The following is a 24,944-nucleotide window of genomic DNA, read 5'->3' as shown; positions in this document are numbered from 1 at the left end:
CATACACATGATGCATATATGTATATATTGCTTATATATACAAGAATGTTTACTGCAGTACAATTTGTTATAGCAATAAAAAAAGAACCAAAACCTTGGAACCACCAAAAGTTCCTGAGTAAGGGAAAGATAAAGCATGATATATACATATTATGAAATGTTATATAGCTATTAAGAAGAATGAGTCAATCTGTAAGAGCTGACCTGGATAGATATTGAGAATATATTCTAAAGTAGAATGGTATGATCATAAAAAAGAAAGAAGCTTTTATACAGTATGTGCACTTAGGGAAAGTGTGGAAGGACAAATATGAATTTCTATTATTGGTTACCTCAGGAGAAAAAGGTATGAAGGGGATTGATTTATTAGGAATAAATGTTAGTTTTATAATTAAAGAAAAGTAAAGAGATTTACAAAAAAATAACTCAATGCCATTTGTGTGGCTGGCCATATCTATGCATCTGTTCACAGGATACTACAAAAGGAACACTTGAGTGTAATCCTGGAATAGCCTTGATGCTTAAGTGCCTTTTGAGTGCCTCAATTAGGTCAAGCAAATATGCACACATATGTTTCATATGTGTGCCTAAAAACACAGAATTTATTTATAAAAATCGTGTATTTATTCATACATGTTCAAACTTCAGTCACTTTCAAACTACTGTTTGTTTGATGTAATGCATCTATTGTGATACTTTTTCCACGACTCAAAAGAGTTTTTGAACTTGTCCATTTTGATGCCTTTTAGTGCTTTTGCCATTTTTTGTTTCACCTCTTCCACATCAGCAAAACATTTTCCTCTGAGGGCTTTTTTCATTTGGGGAAACAAACAAACGAACAAAAGTCACTGGGGTAAGATCAGGTGAATAGGGAGAGTAGGGCATGGGGGTCATGCTGTTTTTGGTCAAAAACTGCTGAACACTCAAGGTGTTGTGGTCAGGTGTGCTCATAAATCACCCATCATGAAAGGTGCAAATGTGTTGAAAGAAATCTCCCCCCCCAAAAAAAATTATCTGAAGCTGAATGCAGCCTCTCACGACAACACTATCTGGTACACTGATACCAATGAGTTCCTAGAATACTTACCTAGCAGGAGAAGCCTGTACCACAAGGGGCCTACCCTCCAGAAAATAATCCCATTTTTTTGAACCCCTTCCTTGTTTGTAAGAAGTCAGCCACAGGGAGAGTGAATGTATTAAGTGGGAAGGATATAGCCAGCCCTGGTACTACTGTTCAGACTTAAAACAGTAGGAAGTAACTCCCCTCTACCACTCAGGCTTATATCAGATGTCATTTGAATGATTTTATACAGTTTACTGTCTAACATTTTACACATATCTCTTCAAGATAGAGTACTATTTGTGGTTGAAAGTGGGTTCTGGAATCAGCCTGTTTGGCTTTGTGTCCTGACCTAACTATATCCAGGTTATGTGATCCTTGGCAATGGGTCTAATTGCACTTCAGTGACCTTGTTTGTAAAATGAAGATAAATAAGCGTCCTTACTTCATTGAGTGGTTGTTGGCTTATAATGAACGTTCCTGCTTGGGTAGGGCAGCTGTGGGAACAGCAAAAGGAAGCACAACTTAAAATCCAGAGAAGTCAGTGGGTTGTAGGAGGTGGTGCCTACCTTGGGTTGAAATGAGCAGGGAACGGTTGATATCATTATACATTGACAGTTCTGATGTGTTTTCCACCTTCCTGTCTTATAGACCACTATTTTCAACACATTGGCCAGTGAGAAGTCCTTATCTGACTGCAAAAAGGTAAGTCAGCATCTAAGAATTTCAGTATGCTGTCAGAGTAAGAAAGGCTTCAGAGTTGGTGACATTCAGCTGAAAAGCTATGTATCTGTGAGAATGTTCTGGTGGCATATTATGACCTTCTTTCTTTAGAGATGGAAATGTGAACCGTTCACTTAAGAGTTTGGGGCACTCCATTTCTGTTCGACAGCATTTTGTTATGAGAAGCTCTGATTCTGTACATTTCTATCTCACAATTCTCTGACATTTTATTCTGTGAGATGAACATCAGGGAAGGTCAGGGCATGTTGTATAAACTGCACTGTGGGCATCTGCATCTTTGTTTGTGAATTTAAACCTAATAAACTTAAACTCAATACAAGGTAAAAATGATTTTGTATTTTGAAAGCAGATCACGGAGCATACAAATCTGGTTTGGACTCACCACAGTCAAGTTGGAGAAGCTGTCATGCTTTGCAAAGGATTAGCTTCGCTAACATCTGATGGAGGACGTCCCTGTAGTAGATCATGTCTGAAGACTGCCGGCTGCAGCAGCATGTCTAATTCCTGCCTTTCATAGGCCAGGGGTCACTTTTATCCACCTCTTTAATCTCAGACTTAACTAGATCTTCTCCTTTTTTGGAGGAAAGAAACGATTTCACAGTCTAAACAACTCAAATAAATTCTTTGACACTATCTATTGATATGGCAAACCAGGTGCATAAGGAGTTGATCTGTGCATAATATATTAGGTACATGGCATTTCTTAGAATTTTATACCATGACATATTCTGCTGTGCTGTTTCCGTTTCTAATGTTGCTTGATGTGGAAGCAGGTAGGGAGCAAGGATATTTATCTTCAAAGGCAGTGTGAGGGCTCATTGCTCTAAATTTCATCCGTTTTGTTATTTTGATAATTTCTAATTGCCTACTAACTCTCCACCTTGATTGGTTCTGCCATTTGCCTTGCTCTGTGTTGAGTTGTGTGCCGCCTGAGAATGAGGACCATGTGTTATTTTTAGAATCATAGATCTTAGAGAATGGAGAAACTCAAGGGGATCTCTAGGCTCACCTTTTTACTAGGATGGGACTGTATTGACATCATTTGTAGCTGAACCTCTAGCCTCTATCTGGATGTTCTGTTGACAGGGACTCCAGTGAGCCTTCCTGAGCAATTGTGAGACAATGCAAAGTATTAGGAAGCTCTTCATTCTACTGAGCCAATATCTGCCTCCTTTATATTTCTACCTGGATATTTAACTCTAAAGCCAGTTAATATGCTTTTTTTTCTGAGTCTCCTCTCACTCCTATCTCCAGATGAATAATTTTCCTTCTTCATTTCTAGTAGGACATTGATATGATTGGTTTCTAAGAGCATGGACTGTGAGATCTGGTTGTCTGGTTTTGAAACCTGGCTCTGCCACTTACTACTTATGTGACTTTGGGTTGATGACAACCCATTGGTGCCCCACTTTTATCATCTGTAAAATGGGGATAATAATTATATCTACCTCATATAGTATATGATTATACATATATGTATATATTTATACATATATACATGTATATATGAATATATATAAAAGGGCTTACAGAAATGCCCATCACATAGTGAGTGCTATATTAGCTATTATTATTATTGCTTCTAGACCTGGTTGTCCTATTTTTTCCTCTCACAGTCTTTGCTATTGATGTCAAGAATTGTATATAATTCTCCAGGTGTGGTCTATCTGGCATAGATCATCATGGGACTTCTCACTCTTCACTCAACAAGCTTTGCTTACACTCTTGGTGTATGCCAGGTCCAGCATAAGACACAAGCTATCATGAGAGGCTTTCCTGAGTGTGGTAGTAATTCAGCATAAGTTGGCATCACTTTCCATTTATAAGCCATATCCTTCTGTTGGCCATGTGAGGCTTGAAGTCTTTGTACATGGCCTTAAGACATTTTCACATGAGCTGCTATTAAAACATAACTTTATTTTATATGTATATAAATGATTCCTTAAATATGAATGTAGGTCATTATAGTTACTTCTATTTATTTTAAAAATTTTGATCAATCAAGATAATTTATCAGCCCAGTTCTGTTATTTAGCTTATGTACTGCTTCTTCCAGTTCCACACACAAATTAGAGTAGCACAGTCCAATTTTATGCCTTTACTTTTATCCATCCAATCAGATATAACAAGTGATCACAGAACACCTGCTATGTGACATGCATGGGCTATCATGATGACCAAGTCACCTGTGTCTGATCTTTACCCTCACAGAACTTATAGACAGTCATGAACAAGTAATTGGCAAGCATGTGATGAATGGTATAATTGATTTTTAAGGTGAGAGTATATGGGACCCCATATCAGGAGAACCTAACCTTATCTAGGGGTCAGGGAAAACTCCAAAGAAATGATATTCAAGCAGAAATCCAAAGAATGGATGAGATTTGGCTACATGAGGACAAGGTGCTAGTGGAAGAATAGCAGGTGTGAATGTCTGGAGGTGAGGGGAGAGTTCCCAGTGTTTGGGGACATTTGAAATGGAGAAGGCGAGCCAAAGAAGCCTGACCATGGAGGGCCTGGTACAACCATATTGAAAGTGTGCATTCTTATAAGGGTAACAAGAAATTTTAAAGGGCTTGAATTTGGGAAAGTAGGTATGTATGACGTAATATGATTTTTATTTTAAGATCACTTGGCTGCTGAAGGACAGAAGAAGCAAAATTTTAGATGTGAAGTCCAAGTATAAGATTACTGCTATAATCTAAGCAAGAGAGGTAAGTGGCCAGGGTCAGAGTAATGGCAACAGGGATCAACAAATAGTAGGGGAATAAAATCAACAGGACATGATAATAATCAAAAGGATATATAGGAGAGGAGGTAGCTAAAGACAATTCCCAGATTTCCGACATGAGCCAGTGGCAGAATATTGATGCTATTTTCTGAGGTGAGAACTACTAGCTGAGGACTAGGTTTAGGGAAGAAATTGATGAGTTCAGATGTGTACATGTCAATTTTGTGGTGTGTAAGGGATCTTTGAGTAAGGGTGACTAGAAGACAGTTAGGCATGTTGATTTATAATTTAGGAAAGTATTTTGGGTTGAATATGCAGATATGAGAAGAAAAAGCATACAAAGAATAATTGAAAAGGAGGGAAAGGGTAAGATTGTCCAGAGAGGGGCATAGAGTGACCAGGAGAAGGGTTTTCAAGAACGTTCAGGAGAGTTAACATATAAAAGCTAGGAGACGACTGTGGACTTTGAAGGAAATTGAGAAGCCATAGAGGTTGGAAGACACCAGAAGAATGTGATATCTCAGAAGTCAAGTCAACAAAAAAGATAAATAAATAGAAAAAGAGGTAGTCATAAGTATCAAGACTATTGCTGAGAGGTTAAGTAAAAGAAGGATTGAAAATATCTGTTGGTTTTATTAGTACCATCGGCTACTGTTGGTTTTATTGAGATCAATATGAAGAAATAAAAATGATACACTAGAGTCTTCTTAAAGGAATTTTTTGTAAAAGGAAGTCGAGAGGTAAGTAAATATTATCTCTCGGCTATGGGGCCGAGAGAGAATATTTCAAGCCAGGACATTCAAGTATGTTTAAATACTATTAGAAAAGAGACATAGGAAGAGAAGATGAGGATCCATAGAGAGGGAGGGGAACGTCCACTGAGTAGGACACTGAGGAGATCGAAGACTTGGGATGCCACAGAACAGAATTGCTCTTAGAGGGAGGGACACGTCTTGCCCTGTGATAGGAAGGAAGGAAGAAGGGGCATAATTTGCCTCTGGTTAAGAGTTATGGAAGCATGGAGCCAGAATGCAACCATGTCATTGGATGACTCTGGCTAAGGTATCTACTTTTTTTCTTTTTTGCAGGGAGGTGATATGATTGTTCAGTCTCTTTGAGTCTGTGTAACTATGTTACCCATTCATGAAGTGGTACATTTGAAAAAAGACATTATAAATTGTTTACATAAATGTTATTAGTTTTCTATTTTATAGACAGGGAAATCAAGAGGGACTTTGAAAAATATATTACTAATGTCAAAGTTTACTATTTCTACAGTATTTATTCAGTCTACAAATAAGTCCCCATGATATTTTGCATAGATAGCTCCATTCACATGACTAGCAACCTCTGGGCAATCTTGTCCATTCAAATGGGCTCTGTCTTCAGAACATCATTCTCAAATCTGTGTCCCAAATAATTAAGTCTCTCTTCTGAGCCCAAGGTCTGTGTTGCTGACTGACTGGAGGTCTTTTCCATTTTGGTATCCCAAAGATGAAGCCCAGACATAAACAAAACTTTTCCCTGTTCTGAGCATTCTCCTCGTGTATTTACTACCCGGGTATTGGCTTCACAGTTCCAAGCCAGAAGTCTCAGTGCCATTCTCCCTTCCCTTTACTTGTCACAGACACTAGCTGTCAAATCCTGCAAGATCCATTTTGAGATGTGCCTGGACCTACCCTTCAGCTCTTCCCTGGCCTCCTCAGCCTCCTTTGGAAGGTTGCAGTCTCTCCCTCCTGGCTCTTTCCTTATGTCACGTGTCCCCCATCCACTCCACTTTCCAGAATACAATCAGAGTTGCTTTCTGGAAAACAAATGAACAACAAACATGCCGTTCATGTCAAACTCTGACTTAAAAACATCTGAGGGATTTCAATGTCATCTGGAAAGAACCTGACTCTTTTTTTAATTTTTAAGTTAGAGTCTCTGTTGCCCAGGCTGGAGTGCACTGGCACACTCATGGCCACCCCAGCATTGGCTTCGGCAATCCTTCTGCTTCAGCCTTCTAAGTAGCTGGAACTACAGGTGTGCACTACAATGTCCAGCTAATTTTTTGATTTTATTATAGAGACGGAGGTCTCGCCAAGTTCCCCGGGCTGGTCTCAAACCCGTGGGCTCAGGCAGTCCACTTGCCTCGGTCTCCCAAAGTGCTGGAGTTACAGGCTGAGCCACTGAGCCCAGCCCCGACTCCTCTTAAGAAGCCATTGCTAACTCATGGTCTCCAGTCCCACCCCAGCTTGAGGAGTGACTCCCACGGGCTCCAGCTTCACTGGCTCTCTGCTCTGTGCTGGGGTCTGGAGACCTCTGCAGGCTGCTTCTGAATGGGAAACTCTTTGGTAACTTTGTGCCTGTGTACAGACTATCTCCTCTTTCTAGAATGTTCTCCTCTCCTCTTGGCCACTTGGAAAACATCTATTCTTCCATAGATAGACCCTTCAAAGACTTTATGGATTTTTTTCAGGAAAGGTGAGAGGTTTTACTTATTGAGTTCATAATATTTTGTATAATATTTTTAGTACTTAGTATAACATAGAACAGCAATCACACAACATGTCAAATGTTTATCATGTTCCCAGCCCTGTGAGAAGTGCTTTACATGGATTATTTAATTTGATTTTTATAATAACCCTCTGAGATGAGCAATTATTATTATCATTTCACAAACAAAGAAATCAAGGCCTAGAGACATTAAAAAACTTGCTTGAGTCATAGATGTCAGGCCAGGATGTGAATCCAGGCAGTCTGACGCCAAACCACTTTTAGGATTTTTCTGCCTCCTCCCATTGGATTTTAAATACTTATTTATAGGTCTGGCTTTCTCCTAAACTATCAGCTCTTGGAGGTAAGGAACAATGACTGATTCTGTTAGGAATAGTAAAACAATACCTCACAGGTAGTGAACTCAGTAAATGTTTACTCAATGAATGGATTTGCTATATACATGATTGTCAATTAGTGCGAGATCATTCTGGGATCATTTTGTTCTAAAAGGCAACCTTTATTTCTTTTCACAAGAGTTAAGAAAAGAATGTTTATATTCAGGATTTATTGATGAAAGTTATTTCTGCACTAACATAAGGTGTTAATGGATAGCTGGGGAGTTGGAAGTGTGTTGTTTAGCCAAAAATGGCAAATCTCCCAAGGCCTGCCTCCCAAACACCATTTTATAGAGTTTGAAGAACACTTGTCCTTATTTTAAGCTAAAGACCAGTTTACTCCTTAATTTGAAAAACCTCCTTAATTTGAAACATCTAGGGGAGATACATGAATTCATTTATTCATTCATTCATTAAGGATTATTTATTGAGTGCCTTCTATTGCAAGGCGGTTGCTATTGTTAACATTTTACAGAGGAAAAAAATGAATGTGCCAATACAGGAAATGACTTACTTCAGGGCACATATTAAGCTCAAGTCAGACAGACTATCAGAGGATGGGCCTCATGCATATTTTCTCTTTTTCCCCTCTACAACCTCCCCATCCTATGATTTAGCTGAAGTTGACATTTCAGGGATGTATGTGGGTTGGCGAGCACCAGAGAATCATCCTCAAGCATGATTCATGGTGTCTCGTGCCCCTATTTTATGTTCATCGATGTTTCTAGCTTTGTATCTTGGTACTTTTACATCTCTCAGTGCAAGATGTTTGGACCCAGTAATTTTGACTTGGCAACTTTTGCACAGAGGCATTCTGACACAGCACTATGGACTTTCCAACGCTTTAATGAGAGTATAGGTACTGTGCAAGGGAATATCCTTCTCACTCTGTCCCCTGGGACTCCCACCTTTGGGGCACAGGTTAGAGACAGGCTAGGAGGGAAGAATGAAGGTGATGGATGGGGCGAGGGTTAGGGATGAGATGGATCCCAGGGATGGGATAAAGTTTAGGCTTGTCTGTTTTGCAGATTACTGGAAAATGAACAACAGTGGGTTTTCCAGTTTGGCATCAAAATGCCCTGCCCCATCCTGCTACCATTTCGATCCACATATGGTGACCTAGAATCTTACCTACAATCGCTGAATTTAGTCATGGAAATAGTTTCCTCAAGTTGGAAGCTTATTTTTAAAATTCAGCTGCCCTTTTGATGGTTTACTATACCTTTCTGTTGGGGAGGAGTTCTGTTTCTCTCTGTATGTCTGACCCTGCTCACTACCCTGAATTTCTAATACCTTATCCCTTATTAATAACTTAAAAGGATAGTTCAGAAAAATTTAGTTTAAAAACTATTTTAAAAATAGTTTAGACAAAATATTTAGAAATTGTATTCCTCTCCTGTATATAAGTACTAGTTTTAGAATATGTGGGGTTTCTTAAGGAAATCCATGTATTGGCAGCAGGAATTCTGGGAGACTGTTTGTGGCTGTATTGATTGCGTCCTTCAAGTGCCTGGCTTTGGCCGAGCTCCTTGCACTGCAGAGGATGTGCTTGTGTGATCTCAGCCTGCTGGATGAAGTTTTTATTTTTACTAGATATCAGTAATGCTTCATTCACATAGACAAGGTGATTTTCCTTCAGGAAGAGGTGACTAACAATGTAAAATGTAGTGGGCTGTTGGAAGCCTCAAACTTTTCATCAACATTGGTGAATAGTTCTCTCAGTAAATACAGCCCGGGATAGAAGTAGCAGCGGTTAAGATATTCACTCTTAAATAATAATAATAATGATAATAAGAAGGCTCCTCAGCCTTTTAAAGACCAAGACTTAACGTCTGCGGGTGTTCACTGACTTCCACAAAGCTGGTTGGGCAGATTCCCACGACCCCAGCCTCTTGGCAGAACTTCCATACTGTGGGTCATGGCGGTTTCTTCCCATGCCCTGAGAAAGGGCACAGAGACCAAGTGAACCCGGTCGGCATGGAGGAAATTCCTCAGTTCCCCTCCGGAATGACAGAATCCGTGTTCTGGAGCAGGCACAGCCAAGGGTATCATTTCAACTAAATGTAAGTGCTGTTTACTTTTAAAATAGATTTCTGGAAGCAACGAAGGCTCACTTTTGGCAGAGTGCTGCTTCTGCTGACTTGCTGTGGGGCTCTCTGCTGGATACAGGATGATATATGCATGCTTGCACATTCTGTCTTTTTTCATATGTGCCAACACAGGCCACTAATTTATAGGAAGGACAGTTGTGACACTGTTGGATAGAGGAGAGCTACTCATGTTTTTTCCTCCCTCCCTGCATCCCTTCTCTTGTCTCCTTCCCTCCCTCTCTTCCTCTCTCTCTCTTCCAGTGAAGAAAGAATGTGAGCATTCCTTGCAATGTTTGGGATAAGAATAGGTAGTTCTGTTGCATGTTCTCAGCCATACAAGGGAGCTAAACAGTCACAAAGCTGGAAATAATAGACATTGGGGACACCAGTAAAGGGGGAGGAGGAAAGGGGGTTTAGGGTTCAAAAACGACCTAAGGGGCACAACGTTCACTATCTGGGGAATGGGCCACTGGAGACCCAGATCCCACCACTACATAACATGTCCATGGAACGAACATGCATGTGCACTCCCTTTAAAAAAATCTTTAAAAAGCCTAGGTGCTTCTGAATTCCATGTACTTTCCTTCCAGGCCTTACTGCTTGGTTTGGGTTTTTATCATTACATTTTTCCACACTAGCCTCCCGAGAGGTAGTGCCATGTGAGGCTAAGAGCACAGGCTCTGGGATTGTATTCCAGTGACTCCACTGCTCATTAGCTCTGCAACGCTGCCCAGTTACTGAGTCTCTCTGGGCCTCCCTTGTTTCATCTATAAAACGAGACATATAGTTGCATCAACCTATTGGATTGTTGTGAGGGTTGAATCTATGGTTCCTTGTGAAACTCTTAGAGGAGTATCTTGGTAGGTGTTGGTCACCATCATTCCACCCCTATGCTTGCAGATAACAATTCAAGCCTTAATAGCTTTGAGTCAGACTTTATCTCTTGCTCTAAAAGAGCAACAATATCAAGGCAAATGCATCAACATACTTGGATCAACATCAGCACATGGAAAAAAGCTAAACTGTAGTTGCACTGGAGAAATGCCCTCATAGGAGTCTCTAGTTCTTAAGAGAATTCTTAGAAACTCTAATTCTTAGTAATTAGAATATGCTCAAATCAGTATTATAATAGGTTCTAGTTCTGTGGAGGTAAAACATTTCTTAATAAACAAAGCATAAAACCTTCCTAATAGTCCTGTTTAATGAATGCATTTTTCTGTATTTCCAGCACCCGACACAATGCTGAGCACATAGCAGATGTTTAATAAGGTGTGTTAGTTCATAACCTTGGCATAGTGTTATTCCTCCGAAGGCCTCCAGAAGAAGAATTGAGGTGGGAAAGAAAGGAAGGGAGAGAGTCCCCTCTTTGTATGTCTTCTTATGCCAGCACCTAGAGCAGTCACCAGTAGGAAAAATTCCTTTTTACCTTATTAGAGATGCAGAATAAAATATAAAAACGTCCCTCTCCCTCAAGTAAACATAAATCCATTATCTTTCCTGAATGTTGATCTCCTTTGAGCATTTGTGGCACCATCTGTCGGAGGAGATGACATGTATTCTTGTGGTGTGGGCCAGGGAAAGAGATGCTGTGGGTGGAGTTGGCTGGGGGCTTTTCTTTTCCCTGAAAGAAACATTTCTGTGGATGGAGGATTTAGGCTGATAAATATGAAGAGCTGTGGAAATGTGCATGTTTTTGCTCGCAGTGTAGTAGCCATGGAGATAATTGAGTAGGGCAAATACTGGTAGTTCCTCCATAATGCTCGTGTTATATACCTAGGCGAGGAATTTTGTATTCTCAGGCTTATGATAATGAAATTTTCAAATGGAAAGACACACATACCCAAGGTCTAACCAAGTCATAGGAGTTCATGGGATCCAAATTTGTTGTGGAAAATAGTCTCACAGCCGGGAGAAGGGCATGGCCTGTTTCAGTGTTTCTCCTGCCCTCAGCAAGAATCAAGGAATAAATACTAATCATTTCCTTGATTGAGGTCTAATTTACATTGAGTAAAACGTACTGACCTTAGGTTTACAGTTTAGTGGTACCAATTTTTAAAATTCAGTAGCAGAATCACATCAGTGGCCATACCTGGTGTCTTTGGGATGTGGGGATTTTGGTGAATTGGGCCTCACTGCTAACCATACCACCGCCCATGCAGGTATACCCATTATTCTTCCCAGCAGCTACTGCAATTGTCCCTGTCACTTCAGAATAAATAGCTCGTTGAGATCCGTGGATTGTATAATATAGTCACTGTCTGTAGCCGTATCATTGCTAAAAAGAAGAAAGGCAGTTGAGGGCACATGTCCTGAAATATGTTGCTCTGATACTCTTTGAACTGTAATTATTATGGCTGCATCTGCATAACAATAAGTTGTAAGAATCTGACCTTTGCAGTGTGTGGTTCAGGGATGGATTGGAAATAGCACTAATGAGCAGCATACCTCCCCTCCCCCACAACACACCTGAACCAAAGCTATTTTGAGCTACACATAAAATAAAGATTTTTCTCATGGCAATTCCAAACAGCCCAGATAGTATAAACAGGCAGCAGATATAGAGGGGTGTTGACTTGTAAATTACACATGCAAAAGGGCATTTAATAATCACACCTTGGTTTTGCAATTTATGTGTGTGTGTATGTGTGTGTGTGGTGTGTGTGTGTGTGTATGTGTGTGTGTGAGAGAGAGAGAGAGAGAGAGAGAGAATGCCATAAACTGTTCTGTGTTCAGTAGCACAGTCACTGGCTTGGGTTCACTGATTTCTTGGTCAAGTACTAAGATGTTTTGGTAAAATTCTGGCTGTCAATTGTGTTTCCCTTGTGACTCTGGAGTCTTTATTCTTGGCCGCTGTATTACTGAGCCTCAAGGGCACTCTAGCAACTTTTCTCCTTCCTTTGTTACCAGTTTTCCTTTCAGATTTTCCAGAATCATAATCGGCTGGGCTGTGGTTCCATATGCACCCATGTACCCATGTGCATGTATGCACATGTTTAATTTTACTTAGTGTGCTTGGGAGTTCATGGGGACACCTCATCCCTCAGTGGGGGCTCTAGGACCCCTGAGACTGTTGAAACCCTCTGAGGTTCAAGTCCCACTGTTCGCCCCACAAAACCTGTGGATGTGATAGGTCAGCCCTTGGAATCCAGGGGTGCCACATCACACCAGTACTGTGTTTTGGATCTTCCCCTGGTCATTGAATCTGCGGGTATGGAACTCATGGATGTGGAACTCTATTTTATATTTTTTTATTAAGCTATGGTAAAGTGCTCTAGATGTGAAACAAAGCAGAAAAAAATTAAAAGATGAATGGGTATGAAGAATAGGGTAGAGTTCATGCAAATTGGATCTCTGCACTGGCCTGCGACTCTTTTTATATTAATAAAAGTGGAGTCATCAGAATACTTAACTTACCTCAATAAGAATGATCACCCTGGCCAGTGTTGCTCAAAATGGGACCAGGTCACTGGGCAGTCAAGCTGATTGCATCCTCTGATTCAGCAACATGGTCTTTGCTTTTCCTTGTGTTTCCATAAACGATCTATGTAGGCAAAAGCAACCCTTCCTGCCTCTCCCTCCCACGTTGATTGTGTTTCTTTATGTTTTCATTCTGCCCTTAATGATTACTGTGATCTCCTAAATCACTGCTCAAGCCAACTGCCAAACAGACAACTGTGTCATGGTGACCTCAGAAATACAAGATCAAGGAGCCAGTGTGGTGGCTGCATAGTGTGACCCTGACCTGTCAAAGACTACACACCTGGACCAGTGAATCCTCCTGCAGGCTTAGGCAAGACAGAGTTAATGATATGCAGTGTCTTGGGTAGAGGCCTGTTTCTCGCTTTACAACAGACGTTGCCCCAGCAATGATCTCCATTGCTGGTCCTCTCTAGCTCTGAAACTCTATGGTTTTATTCGTTGCTCTCATGGAAAACAGTGGTGGTAACTGTTACTAGGAGTAATTCATTTAATCTTTGTTTGTTTTTTAAGAGACACGAATCTCTCTGTGCTACCCAGGTTGACCTTAAACTCCTGGGCTCAAGCAATCCTCCCACTCTAATAGTCTGAGTAACTGGGACTACAGGCCTATGCCACCACATCCAGACTTCCAAAGAATTTTTTGAGGAGCTACTATTTTCAAGACCTGGTTCACATCTGTGAATAAAATAAATTACAAAAGGATGGTATCATCTTGCTACTTATTCTGTTGGTAGGAGAGACAGACAGGACTTAATACACAAAATAATGATATAGTATCTTAAAATGTGAAATGAAAAAAATAGGGGGTTTGGAGGCTCTTGGGGGAGGGGCATTGCCATTTTAAATAGGGTGGTCATTGGGAAGGTACCATGCGGTCAGAGAGGATATGAGTGAGTTAGTGACACAGAGCATTGGAAGAAATGCATTCCAGGCAGAGGGAGTCACCAGTGTAAAACACTAGGACCACAAAGTGCCGGGGGCATAATCAGGACAGTAAGGAGGCCAGTGTGGCTGGGTGGACAGAAGTCTTTAAGGTGGACGTTTACAGACAGTTTCCTGTGTGCCAGTGACTGTAACAAACCCTTATGGGAATTAATGCCTTTCATACTCGCAACAGCCTTGGGAGGTACGTTGTTTTACTATATCCATTCCCAGATGATGGAGGCACAGAGAGGTTCATTAACTTGTTCAAAGTCACCCAGGAGTAAGAGGCAGGCTGTCTGACACCAGAATTCAGGTTATTTGTTTAGCCACTTGTAAGGAGCTCATGAGGCTTCCAAAGTAGTTTTCACTTATGGTCGATAGCATTCTAGGTCAGTGTGAGAGAGTTCCTCATTATTTATCAAATCAACTTATTAGTGAATATTAATGACCTAATTAGGTTCATGTTACTTTTTAATGTATGAGTTGATCCATGACATGTGACAGGAATTAGATGCTGCCTGGCACAAGTTTCCTCAGGTTCTTCCCTTCTCTTTTCTCTTTTTGCTTGTTTGAAGGATGTGCCTGGTCTTGAGAAATGGGATTGGCATATCAGAAACCACATGCCCAGCTTAATGGCTGAATCTGAGGAAAGTGACTGGGACTTTTGCCTGTCATGACTTTAGGTCACGTGCATTGCAAGGAGAGTTAACCACTAGGTTTCTTCTTCAACAAAAAGACAATGGAGGCAAATTGAGCGGGACAGGCACAGTGATCCTGACAGGCTTAGCCTGTGCCCAAGAGGTGCTTTTTAATCTTATTCACTTGTCATCCATGAAATGGAGCTACACACACTTGCTCTTTGTCAGAAGGGTTGAAACTGCTCACATGGAAGTCACACACACTGTGGGACCTTGAACTCTGTAGTGTGGTTACAAATGACATAAACCAACTCATCTGGTTTAAGAAAAATGACCTACATAATTGAAAAAGTCCAGGAATAGTTGATTTCAGCTATTACTGGATCCAGATTTTCTTTCTTTCTTTCTTTCTTTTTTTTTGTAGAGATAAGGTCTCCCTGTGTTGCCCAGGCTGGTCGTGAATTCCTAGCCTCAAGCGATCCTCCTGTCTCAGCCTACCAAAGAGCTGGGATTACAGGCATGAGCCAGCACATCCAGATAATTTTTTATTTATCCTCATAGAGATGAAGTCTCATTATGTTGCCCAGGCTGGTCTTGAGCTCCAGGCTGGTCTTGAGCTCCTGACTGGTCTCAAATTCCTGGCCTCAAGTGATCCTCCTTGGCTTCCCAAAGTGCTGGGATTACAGGTGTAAGCCACCACACCCAGCCATGGATCCAGATTCTGAAGTGATGTCATGCATATTTCTCTCTTGTCACCTCTTTGATGTACTTTCCTCAATTTTGGATTTATTTTCCAACAGGATCTTTGTATGATGTACTAAAATGGCTACTGACTAACCATTGGAAGAATAACATATTTTTACCTATAATTCAAAGAGAAATTCCAGAATTTGACTTTTGTTGAACAAGTAATCACCTACGAATAAATCACAATACCTGGAGAACTGGAATATGTTCATTAACCTGACCTGGGTTATGTGCCAAGTCAGGACTCTGGTTAGGGCCACCTGAATGCTGCACCATGAGTAGGGAGTGCTGGTACCCCAAGGAGAGTCAGGGAGGTGAGTAGATGCCCAACAGGCAAAAGTGGCACCATCCATGGCTTTCTCTGCTGTGTTTTGTTGGTCTTACTTCTTCCCTGTTTTTTTCTGATGTCCCTTGATTGTTAACCCTTGTATTTTCCCTAATCATCATAGTTTTTCTTCTTTTAGTTTGTAAGGCAAGAATTATAAGTATAAAAACAATCGTGGATTGCCTGAGGCCGCGGGTTCGAGACCCGCCTGGGCAACTTGGCGAGCCCTCATCTCTACAATAAATAAAAAAAAATTAGCTGGTAGCACGCGCCTGTAGTTCCAGCTACTTGGAAGGCTGAGGTGGAAGGATTGCTGGAGCCCAGCAGGTCGAGGCTGCGGTGGCCGGGAGCGGCCACTGCACTCCAGTTTGGGTGACAGAGTGAGACTCCAACTCAAAAAAAAAAAAAAAAAAAAAAAAAAAATCACAGTGATACTGGGGATGAGAATGTGGGAAACAATTTTTTAGGAAAAAAGTCCAGTATTTTACAGAGCCTCATGTGTGTCATTTCAGCCCGCTGTCTTTCACAACTTTCCAGAATGGGTGTTTATGTCACTAGCAGTTTCTTTCTCTGTCTTTTTGCACTTGTTATACTTTCTATAGCATAGAAAATCATAGAAAGTATTTAACACATATCATGTCTGGCATGCCACAGGCCTTCAAATACTGGTAATAAATTAGGCAGGGGAAAACTGCAAAAGCCTTTGTGAATACAGGATTGCTTTTTAGTATATACAGAATAAAGGCCCCTCTGGATTAATTAGTAGTATTTAAAAAGTGTTATCTGACGCCAGTGAAATACATTGGTGAAAATATACTTTCAACTGTATGTGGGTTGTTTCCTGCTTGGGCTATGTTTCACTTTGTCTTTTCTTAATTCTGTCAGTAACAACAGTAACAATATCAAAAAGGTGGAGTCAGGGATGCACCCCGAAGTCCCCAAAGCATTGCTAATGTATCAACTGCAGTGTGAAAATCTGAACAGCTGGAGGTAGTTTATTGTGATGTTTCATGACATTTGAAACCTCAGAGATCCCGAAGTCCTGCCCTTCCCTTCGGACAATCTCTGGACCTATCACCAAACTCTCATGCAACTTGTTTTTGATAATTTAAGTTTTATGTTTCTGCTCAGCTCAAGCAAAGATAAGTGTCAGATTAGGCAAATTTAGCTTGACACCTGAAGCCTGATTTTATTTACAGAGATTGTAGCTGCTTAAGTACATTCATTTCAAGGATTAAAAAAAAAAGATTTAGCTTTTTAGCATTTCAGTATTACTGCAACTTTGCTCACAAACAGTTCATTGTCTTTGGAAGAGAGCCTGTATTTGGCTCATTTTAATAGATATAACATCACTTATTACAACTATAATTTCAAGGCTGTACATCTCAATAACTTAAATTTCTTTTTTTCCTTTTTCTTTCTTCTTCTTTCACTTTTTCTTCATTTCTCTATTTACACAGCTCTCCTCTCTGCTCTCTTCTCCTTCCCTTTCTCCCTTCCTTCCTTTCCTCCCTTCCTCCTTCCTTCCTTCCTTGCTTGTTTGACCTTACATATCAGGCAATAAAGTGTAAGTTATAAGTTGTTTCCATCTCCCTGTCCTAACTCCCACAGACACACCACATTTATTCAAATCATTAGACCTTGGCTGGGAGGCTGGTTTGGATTAATCTAAATCCAATTAATTAATTATTTAATACATATTGAAAGTCTTTCATGGATTATTTGAAGGATAAAAGATAAATGAATTCCTGTCACAAATGAGCTCATGGTTTAGCGTGGAGGAGATAAAACTATACTTGGTTAAATGAATTACAACAGGGTAAGTGCTATAATAAATGTATAAATGAAGTGCTTTGGGAACAAAGAAAAGGCTGTGAGTCACCCTCCCTGGAGAACACTGACCTGTTCTATCTGTTCCATTCTAACTTCTTACCAGGGCAGTGTCTAACCACATCTCTGGGTTACTGAACAGGTTCTATCTGCTCATGGCCGAGGACTATTTGTGATTTAGGTCAGAGGATGGGGGATGGTCTTCTCTAAGACTTGCCTGCCCCATTGAGATGGGTGGTATACCCCATCGAATTGCTGGCACTTTAAATATCATCACAAGAGATCATAAGCTCTGTCCTGTTCTGCTTGAGGTTGAGCGTCAATTTAATGATCTCCTTTAAAACCACAGACCATGCAAGCTTGCAGAACTGCCTACATATGTTGGGGAAAAAAATGGTGCTGCTGTGTGGAATTGCAAGATAAGCAGAGAACCCAGTAAATGACTCAGTGGGAGTTTTCCTCAAGGGAAGGATAAAGAAAAGAGTGCACTGTTTTTTTGGCAAAGGAAACTGGTACTTAACATGATTATTGTAACTCTGGACACTTAGCTTTCCCCACCAGGGAGATCAAACGCGATGAAGGCTGAGCCAGGGCCGAACCTTCATGAACACAGGTGTACAGCTGAGATGTCAAAATGACCACTCTCCCTGGCAAAGAGAGCCCTTCAATTAATTAGCCTTTGAGCTGGTGGCTTGCCACAAATGTACCTGAAAAGCACGCAGAGGACCCTTGCCAGCGACCTGCTGCTCCCCCGAAGCCTGCCACAAACAAGCATCCACCTGTCTTCATGGGTGAGACAGGTGCTGCGTCCTTCTGATGGGAAATCTGCTTCCACTAGGCGTTCTCTGCAGAGAAGTTGCTGGCAGAGTCTCCTTTCACGTGATCCTAGAGGAGAGACATGGATGAAGAGGAAAGTGCTGTTTTTCATGTCTGTCGGAGTGCTCTGAAGCCACAAGCACTCAGAGCAAGCAGAGGCGTCTAACTGAAGACCACTCTCCTGTCTGAATCAGAGTGCATAATTTTGCGTTAGCACTGGAAATCTCAAAGTTATTCACTAGGGAACCTTGGGTTCTCCAATGTTATCAAGGTGATGAGGTATTTTGAGGGAGCTCTCTTCTGCTGCCTCTTACGGTGACTTGGGACATAGGTGTCAAAAACTGCCAGGTGTCTCTGAGGAAGCTTCCTGCAGGTGTGCAGATGTTTTCATGCCCTTCTTGTGCTTCCCTGCGACACCTTCTGCTCATGTTGCTGCAAGGGATGCCCTTGAAAGTCTTGCTTTGGTTTGCTTAGAAAGGACAGAGAAAAAGGTCGGGCACAGTGGCTCATGCCTGTAATTCCAGCACTTTGGGAGACTGAGGTGGGAGGATCGTTTGAGTCCAGGAGTTGGAGACTAGCCTGGGCAACAAAGTGAGACCTCTTCTCTACAAAAAAAAAAAAAAAAAATTAACCGGGCATGGTAGTACATGCCTGTAATACCAGTTACTTGGGATGCTGAGGCAGAAGGATTGCCTGAACCCAGGGGGTGAAGGCTGTGGTGAGCCGTGTTTGTGCCACTGCACTCCAGCCTGGGTGACAGAGTGAGACCCCAACAAAAAAAAAAAAAAGAAAAAAGAAAAGACAGAGTATGTTCTCACCTTGCTTTTCAGAGAGGCACTGAGGAAGAAGTCATGGACCACAGTGAGAGTACCGACTGTGAGTTCAGGTTATGATCCACCCAGGGCATCTGGCTTCTTTCTCTGGCTTTCCTTCAGGGCCACTCTTTAACTCAGTGGGTGACATTCTTTTCCTGCCCATTTCCTAGGCCCCCCCCATCTAGTTCTTTAACATATGTCTAAAAATCTTTTACGCTTCTAAAGAACATGATAATGCACTTCCACACATCAAATGGGGTTATGAGTTATATATTTACTGGTGATGTAAATTATGTAATATTTATAGTAAAGCACCAACTGATATAATTTCCAGTTTATATGTAACTGCTAGAAGACTCCAGGGCTGAATTACCCACACAAAATGCTGCCTCCAGCACTTAGTGACTCTGTGATGCTGAGCCAAGTTACTAAACCTCTCTGAGCCTGCATCACTTCATTTTTCAAATGGAGATAATAGTAGTGTCCACCTCACAGAGTTACTTTCCAGTGCTGACATCAAACCCGAACACCAGGACTCCGTGAGAGTATCTGTATTGTTTCTGGATGTAGTTTCTCTTGGTATGGAGACGATCTCCCCACCCCTCCATGACAAAGCATCTACCCCACATGCATGCAACACACAATGGTGGAAGGACTCCCATCAGAAAGGGGAAACTGGACACTGGCCGCAGCTGCTGGGTGTGTAGTCCTGATTCTGTGTGGGCTGCTCATCTGTGATTCGGCCTCACTTCTGTTTCTGGAGGATAATTTCCCAAGTCGCTGCTCTCCCCCTGAGAGGTTTGCTTTGACTGTTCCTCCAGCTCACATGTGAGGATAGACATGGCCTCCTTGGGGAGGGGCTTCTTTCTTGGCCTGCCACCCACTGGTAGAACGTCCGCATTCCTTTTAACTCCTACTGTATACTCTTGGAAACTTAGTTGACTTCTTCCTATTTGATTTCAAGTCAATTCCACATGTTAATAGGCATGCTCACAATTATTTTAAAAATTCACGCCCCCTTCTTTTCTTTGTTATTGACTTATACCCTACATACAGATAATGTGCAGCTTTTAAGTACACTAGTTCAGTCCATGTTGTACCTTCCCTGGGTGCACTGTCCACGTTGGGTACAGAGTCTCTCAGCACCCCAGCTGACTCCTTCCTGCTGCTAGCTAGGTACTCTCTTCTCAGACCTCTTTCACCATAGATTTATCTTGCCTGTTGTTGAACTTTATGAAAATGAAATCAGGCCAGATGTGGTGGCTCACCCCTGTCCAGTACTTTGGGAGGATGAAGTGAGAGCATTGCTTGAACCTAGGAGTTGGAGACCAACCTGGGCAACATAGGGAGACTTCGTCACTACAATAAATCAAAAAAATTAGCTGGGTGCGGTGGCTCATGCCTGTAACCCCAGCGCTTTGGGAGACTGATGTGAGAGGATTGATGAGCCCAGGAGTTAGAAACCAGCCTGGGCAACATAGTGAGACTTCATCTCTGCAAAAGCTAAAATAATGATGATGATGATAATAATAATAATAATGATAAAACAAATAAAAAATAAATTAGCGGGGCTTGGTAGTGCCCACCTGTAGTCTCAGCTGCTTGGGAGGCTGAGGTGGAAGGATCGCCTGAGCCCAGTAGGTTAAGGCTGTGGTCAGTCACTGTATTTCAGTCTGTACGACTGAGTGGACCCCAATTCAAATAAATAAGTAAATGAATAAGTAAACAAACAAACAAATAAATAAATAAAGTAAAAATAGATGAAGTCTTACTGTATATGCCTTTTTGCTTCTGGTTCCTTCTGTCCAGCAGTATGTTTGTGAGCATCTCTGTGGTATTGCATGTAGCAATGGTTCTCTCCCATGTTGTTCAGTCTTCTATTGCCAGATCATAGAATAATTTATCCATCCACTCAACTGTTGGTGCACTTTTTAGTTGCTTTCCAGTTTTAGCCTGTTGTGAATCACACTACCATGATTATTCTTGTACATGGCTTTTGGTGGCCACAAGCACTCTCTCGCTTGGGTGCTTGTGTAGCAATTGAATTCCTGGGTTGCAGGACATGCATATCTAGCTGTTGCTTTAGCACAGCATCCTACTTGTCTCCAGAGTGGCGGATCACTTCCTGTCCTGCTCTGTAGGGGATAAGGTCCTGCAGTCTAGGACTCTGTGAGGCTGTAAGCTATGTCCCACTTATGAAAGGTTTCTCCCATTCTCTAGTGTGGCTCATGGAATTTGGATGAGGAATCTTTTCACCCAGAGTCTCTGTTGGCATTGGCCATTCCTGTCTCAGGATGTGCCTCTCCACTCAGGGAAGGGAGGGGTGGGGTCTGCTCAGGGTTCTGTGAGGTGTGTTGGCTGCTGGGTCATCTTTCTTGGGGGTTCTGGTTGAGCCGTACCTTCTCAAGATCATCATCTTCCTCTGGACTGGCTCTGTCCTCAGTGCTTGAAGGACTGCCAACTCTCCCTGATTGCCCTGGACATTGTGAGAGCCTGGGCATCACTTTCCTAATTGAATGATGATTCTGCTTATAGATAAGCTGTCTCTCTGTTCGGAGACCCCTTGGGGAAGGGTGAGACACAGTGTCATCTCTTCTTAGGAGCTCTCTTCCTGATAGGCTATGGAGGGGCCAGTAGCACTAACTTGGTACCCAGGCAGTGTGACTGGAACCACACCTCATCCTGCTCCTCTTTTGAAAACTTCCTTGAGGAAGTTGTCAGAGCAACTACCCTCCAGTTATTCTTATTAACACTGGATTGATTGGATTTAGCTGAAAGGGCAGAGTCTAAGGAATCCTGCCTGAGATTCTTGTCTTCTGGCTTGTGTTGAGGTCTGGGTGTCCTGGGGATGGAGCTAAAAGAGGAGAAGAAAGCAGGGAGTGCTGATCTACCCAGAGGCTGCTGCTGGAGTGGGTCCACCTGAAGCTTTTAAAGATGGAACTTCAGCTTTGTATGATATGACTGGGCTGGTCTGACTTATGTGCAGAAGGTGGTGGATACGTGTGTTCAAGGGAATTCTGAGGAATGGCCTGTAATATTCCTAAGGAGTCTGGTTGAGAGAAAGGTCAGAACCCAGCACCCTCATGCTGTCAAGCAGGACATTTACCCCTCTCACACACTGTTCTGTCACTTCAGTTGAATTCTTCCTACTAAATTTTAAAATAATGAACTACGGAATTTCTTGCTGTACCTAATGTCCTTTACCTGAATGTCCCAGGTCTCAGCAGGCTGTGAGTACAAACATCAACAACGAATACTGCCTTTTAGCAAAACTCCTAGCCCTACCTGCTGATGTAGGCAACTTAGTTCTTGGCTAGGTTTCTCTGACCATGTGCTCCTGAAAGTCTCCAGGAGTTTTTCATGTGGACTTCTCAGGTTTTGTCATGGAAATCAGTTATCTGAGGGAAAATTATCATGTGTTGGCTGTCGACGTTCTGTGAAAACACTGCTTCTCTGTCAGTCTCTGTTGCAGGGCTCTGCTCTGGAATCCTGTGCTTCAATAGTGACATGAGAGAACTCTCTTCTTCCCAGCTCTGCCAAGACCTGGGCCCTTGGGCTGCAAGCCAGCACTGCTTATGCTTAGAGTTTCACAGAGTCTTTTATGAACACAGCGCCATCCAGACCTGCTTTTCCCACCCTCCTGAGTGGGCCTCAAGTCTTGCTCCCACACTCAAAGGAAAGACACATGCCACATTGTTCTTCCCAATGATACTGGTCCACGCCCTCCTTGTCTATATTGTCCCTTTGCCCTGAATTTCCTCCCTCTGCCCTCTCTTTCATCCAAAACAGCTCCCAGATGTCTTAGTTTATAAACATATATGTTCAGAGGGTCAGTGACTCAGTTCCATAAACAGAGAACCTTAGAATCCTAATTCTGACTACTGGAATGTCATGATAATGTACTAACAAATCTTCCCTCACAAGACTTCTAGTTCTAGAAAAGTGTGAGGGTAAATTAAGCAAAATTTTGGTCTTTTTGTTTCTCCAGACATCAGTCAGTTGCTAGAGGAAATCCATGTCTACTTTCTGATGTTCTTTATCTCTGTAATGTGCATTTCAACAATGCCTGGCTTTAAAGGATTGAGAAAGCCAAAGTGTCTATAGATTCTTATCTTGACCTCCATTCATAAAAAAGGAAGTTGGGTCACTTATTGAACAGCTCATTCAACATCCTTGGAACTAAGTTTGCCACCTCAGCATTTTAAAAGTTGCCTTTTGTCTGCAGAGGAACTCTTTCTAGTGGGATCAGCTAGGTCAGGTGGGAAAATTCATGACCTGGCCAGGAAAGCCTGCCAGTTGGGCTTTATGTTGTTTTATTGCTATTTCAGTGAAGTTTAAAAAAAACTTATATGAAAGAATAGTCCCAACTCCAGGAAAAAAGAAAAAAACTGATTGAATCTATAAAGTTAGCTACTTGTAACTATGTAAACTCTTGGAAACTAATATCGATTGACTTGGGAAGATTATGTTTGAGCCATCATGATGAAATAAAAAGACCAAGACCTAGGATCTGGTTTCATCATAGACTTGTGTGGTTAGAAGGAAGAATCTTTATTTCCTTGTTTGACAAATGGCTATAATAGTATTTAGGCCCAACGGATGAAGTGTTTGTGGGGGTTACCTGTGTATCTGCTGCAAGGGCACGACCGTTCTCTCATGAGGAGATGAGGAAAGGGGCAGAATGGAAACCTTTCTATGGCGTCCATAGGAGGACAGAAATGGAAGATTTAAGAAGTTGTATAGGCCGGGGACGGTGGCTCATGCCTGTCATCCCAGCAATTTGGAAGGCTGAGGTGGGAGGATCACTTGAGCCCAGTTGTTCAAGACCAGCCTGAGCAACATAACAAGACCTTGTCTCTACAAAGACAGTAAAAAAAATTAGCTGGGTGTGGTGGTGTGCACCTATAGTCCCAGCTACTCAGGAGGCTGAGGTAGAAGGATTGCCTGAGCTAAGGAGACCGAGGCTGCTGTGAGACTCGTGCCGTTGCACTCTAGTCTGGGAGACAGAGTGAGAACCTGACTGAACAACAACAACAAAACAAACAAACAAACAAACAAAAAACCCAGAGTTGTACAGTGTTCGTTAAGGGCAGAAGAGAGCAGAAAGATCCAGTTAGGGGGAAATGTGTTCTGATGTTACATCCCTTTCTGAGGATGGAAGTTGGGGCAGTGCCCTTCTTCATAAAGGACACTATGATGAACCCTGTGTACTGTTATCTCTTCCAGAGCAGGAGCAGCAGTGTTGTCACTTCTGTCTTTCCAGCACATCCAGACCAGACCCTGGGACAGAGCAGGTTTTCAATGAACGGCTGTTGAATGGTGAACAAACGAATGAATGAACCCAAGGTATATTGTAATTCCATGAAGATACAAGCAATGCCTAGAGGGATGATTGCCGAATGAATGAATACGTGGATGCACCATTCATGTCTGATGATTGTGCAGTTACGTTAATTTGAAGACTATGGAGCACACAAATGGGGGATCAAAACAGTCAAAGTGGGAAACATAGATTACATGGCAGGCACGCTGTTTTCAACTCCTGAGGTTGTTGCAAGGGTTGGTCAGGGATTTGTCTGTGTGATAGAGGAAGTGACCATGTAAACACAATTTGGGGACTTCCGAGTAATACAAATATCTCTTCTGCATGTCCAGTCTAAAGATTTGTCTTTTAAAAATTAATGCCAAGCCGGGCTCGGTGGCTCAGCCTGTAATCCCGTGCCTTTGGGAGGCTGAGGTGAGTGGATTGCCTGAGCCCGCCGGTTCGAGACCTGCCTGGGCAGGCGAGACCTCATCGCTACAATAAATCAAAAAATTAGCTGGGCATGGTAGCACGTGCCTGTAGTTCCGGCTACTTGGAAGGCTGAG

The 24,944-nt window shown here is 42.0% G+C and overlaps 1 protein-coding gene across 3 annotated transcripts in view; it reads left to right on the top strand.

Annotated features, from left to right (window-relative positions):
* Positions 1 to 1,709: 1,709 nt before the first annotated feature.
* RASGEF1B (RasGEF domain family member 1B) overlaps positions 1,710 to 24,944 on the top strand; it is a 363,583-nt gene continuing 340,348 nt past the window's right edge. For 2 of the 3 annotated variants that reach the window (XM_021718720.1, XM_021718719.1), the window contains exon 1: positions 1,710 to 1,765. The gene's annotated coding sequence lies outside the window, so the exon portion shown is untranslated. The remainder of the gene's footprint in view (positions 1,766 to 24,944) is intronic. The other variant, XM_008070344.1, reaches the window with a different exon arrangement.

Source organism: Carlito syrichta, unplaced genomic scaffold, assembly GCF_000164805.1.
Source record: "Carlito syrichta isolate Samal-C Ts95f unplaced genomic scaffold, Tarsius_syrichta-2.0.1 Scaffold313359, whole genome shotgun sequence".
In the NCBI taxonomy this organism is placed as follows: domain Eukaryota; kingdom Metazoa; phylum Chordata; class Mammalia; order Primates; family Tarsiidae; genus Carlito; species Carlito syrichta.
The sequence above is the reverse complement of the archived record's forward strand: the minus strand, read 5'-3'. Positions and strand labels throughout refer to the sequence as shown.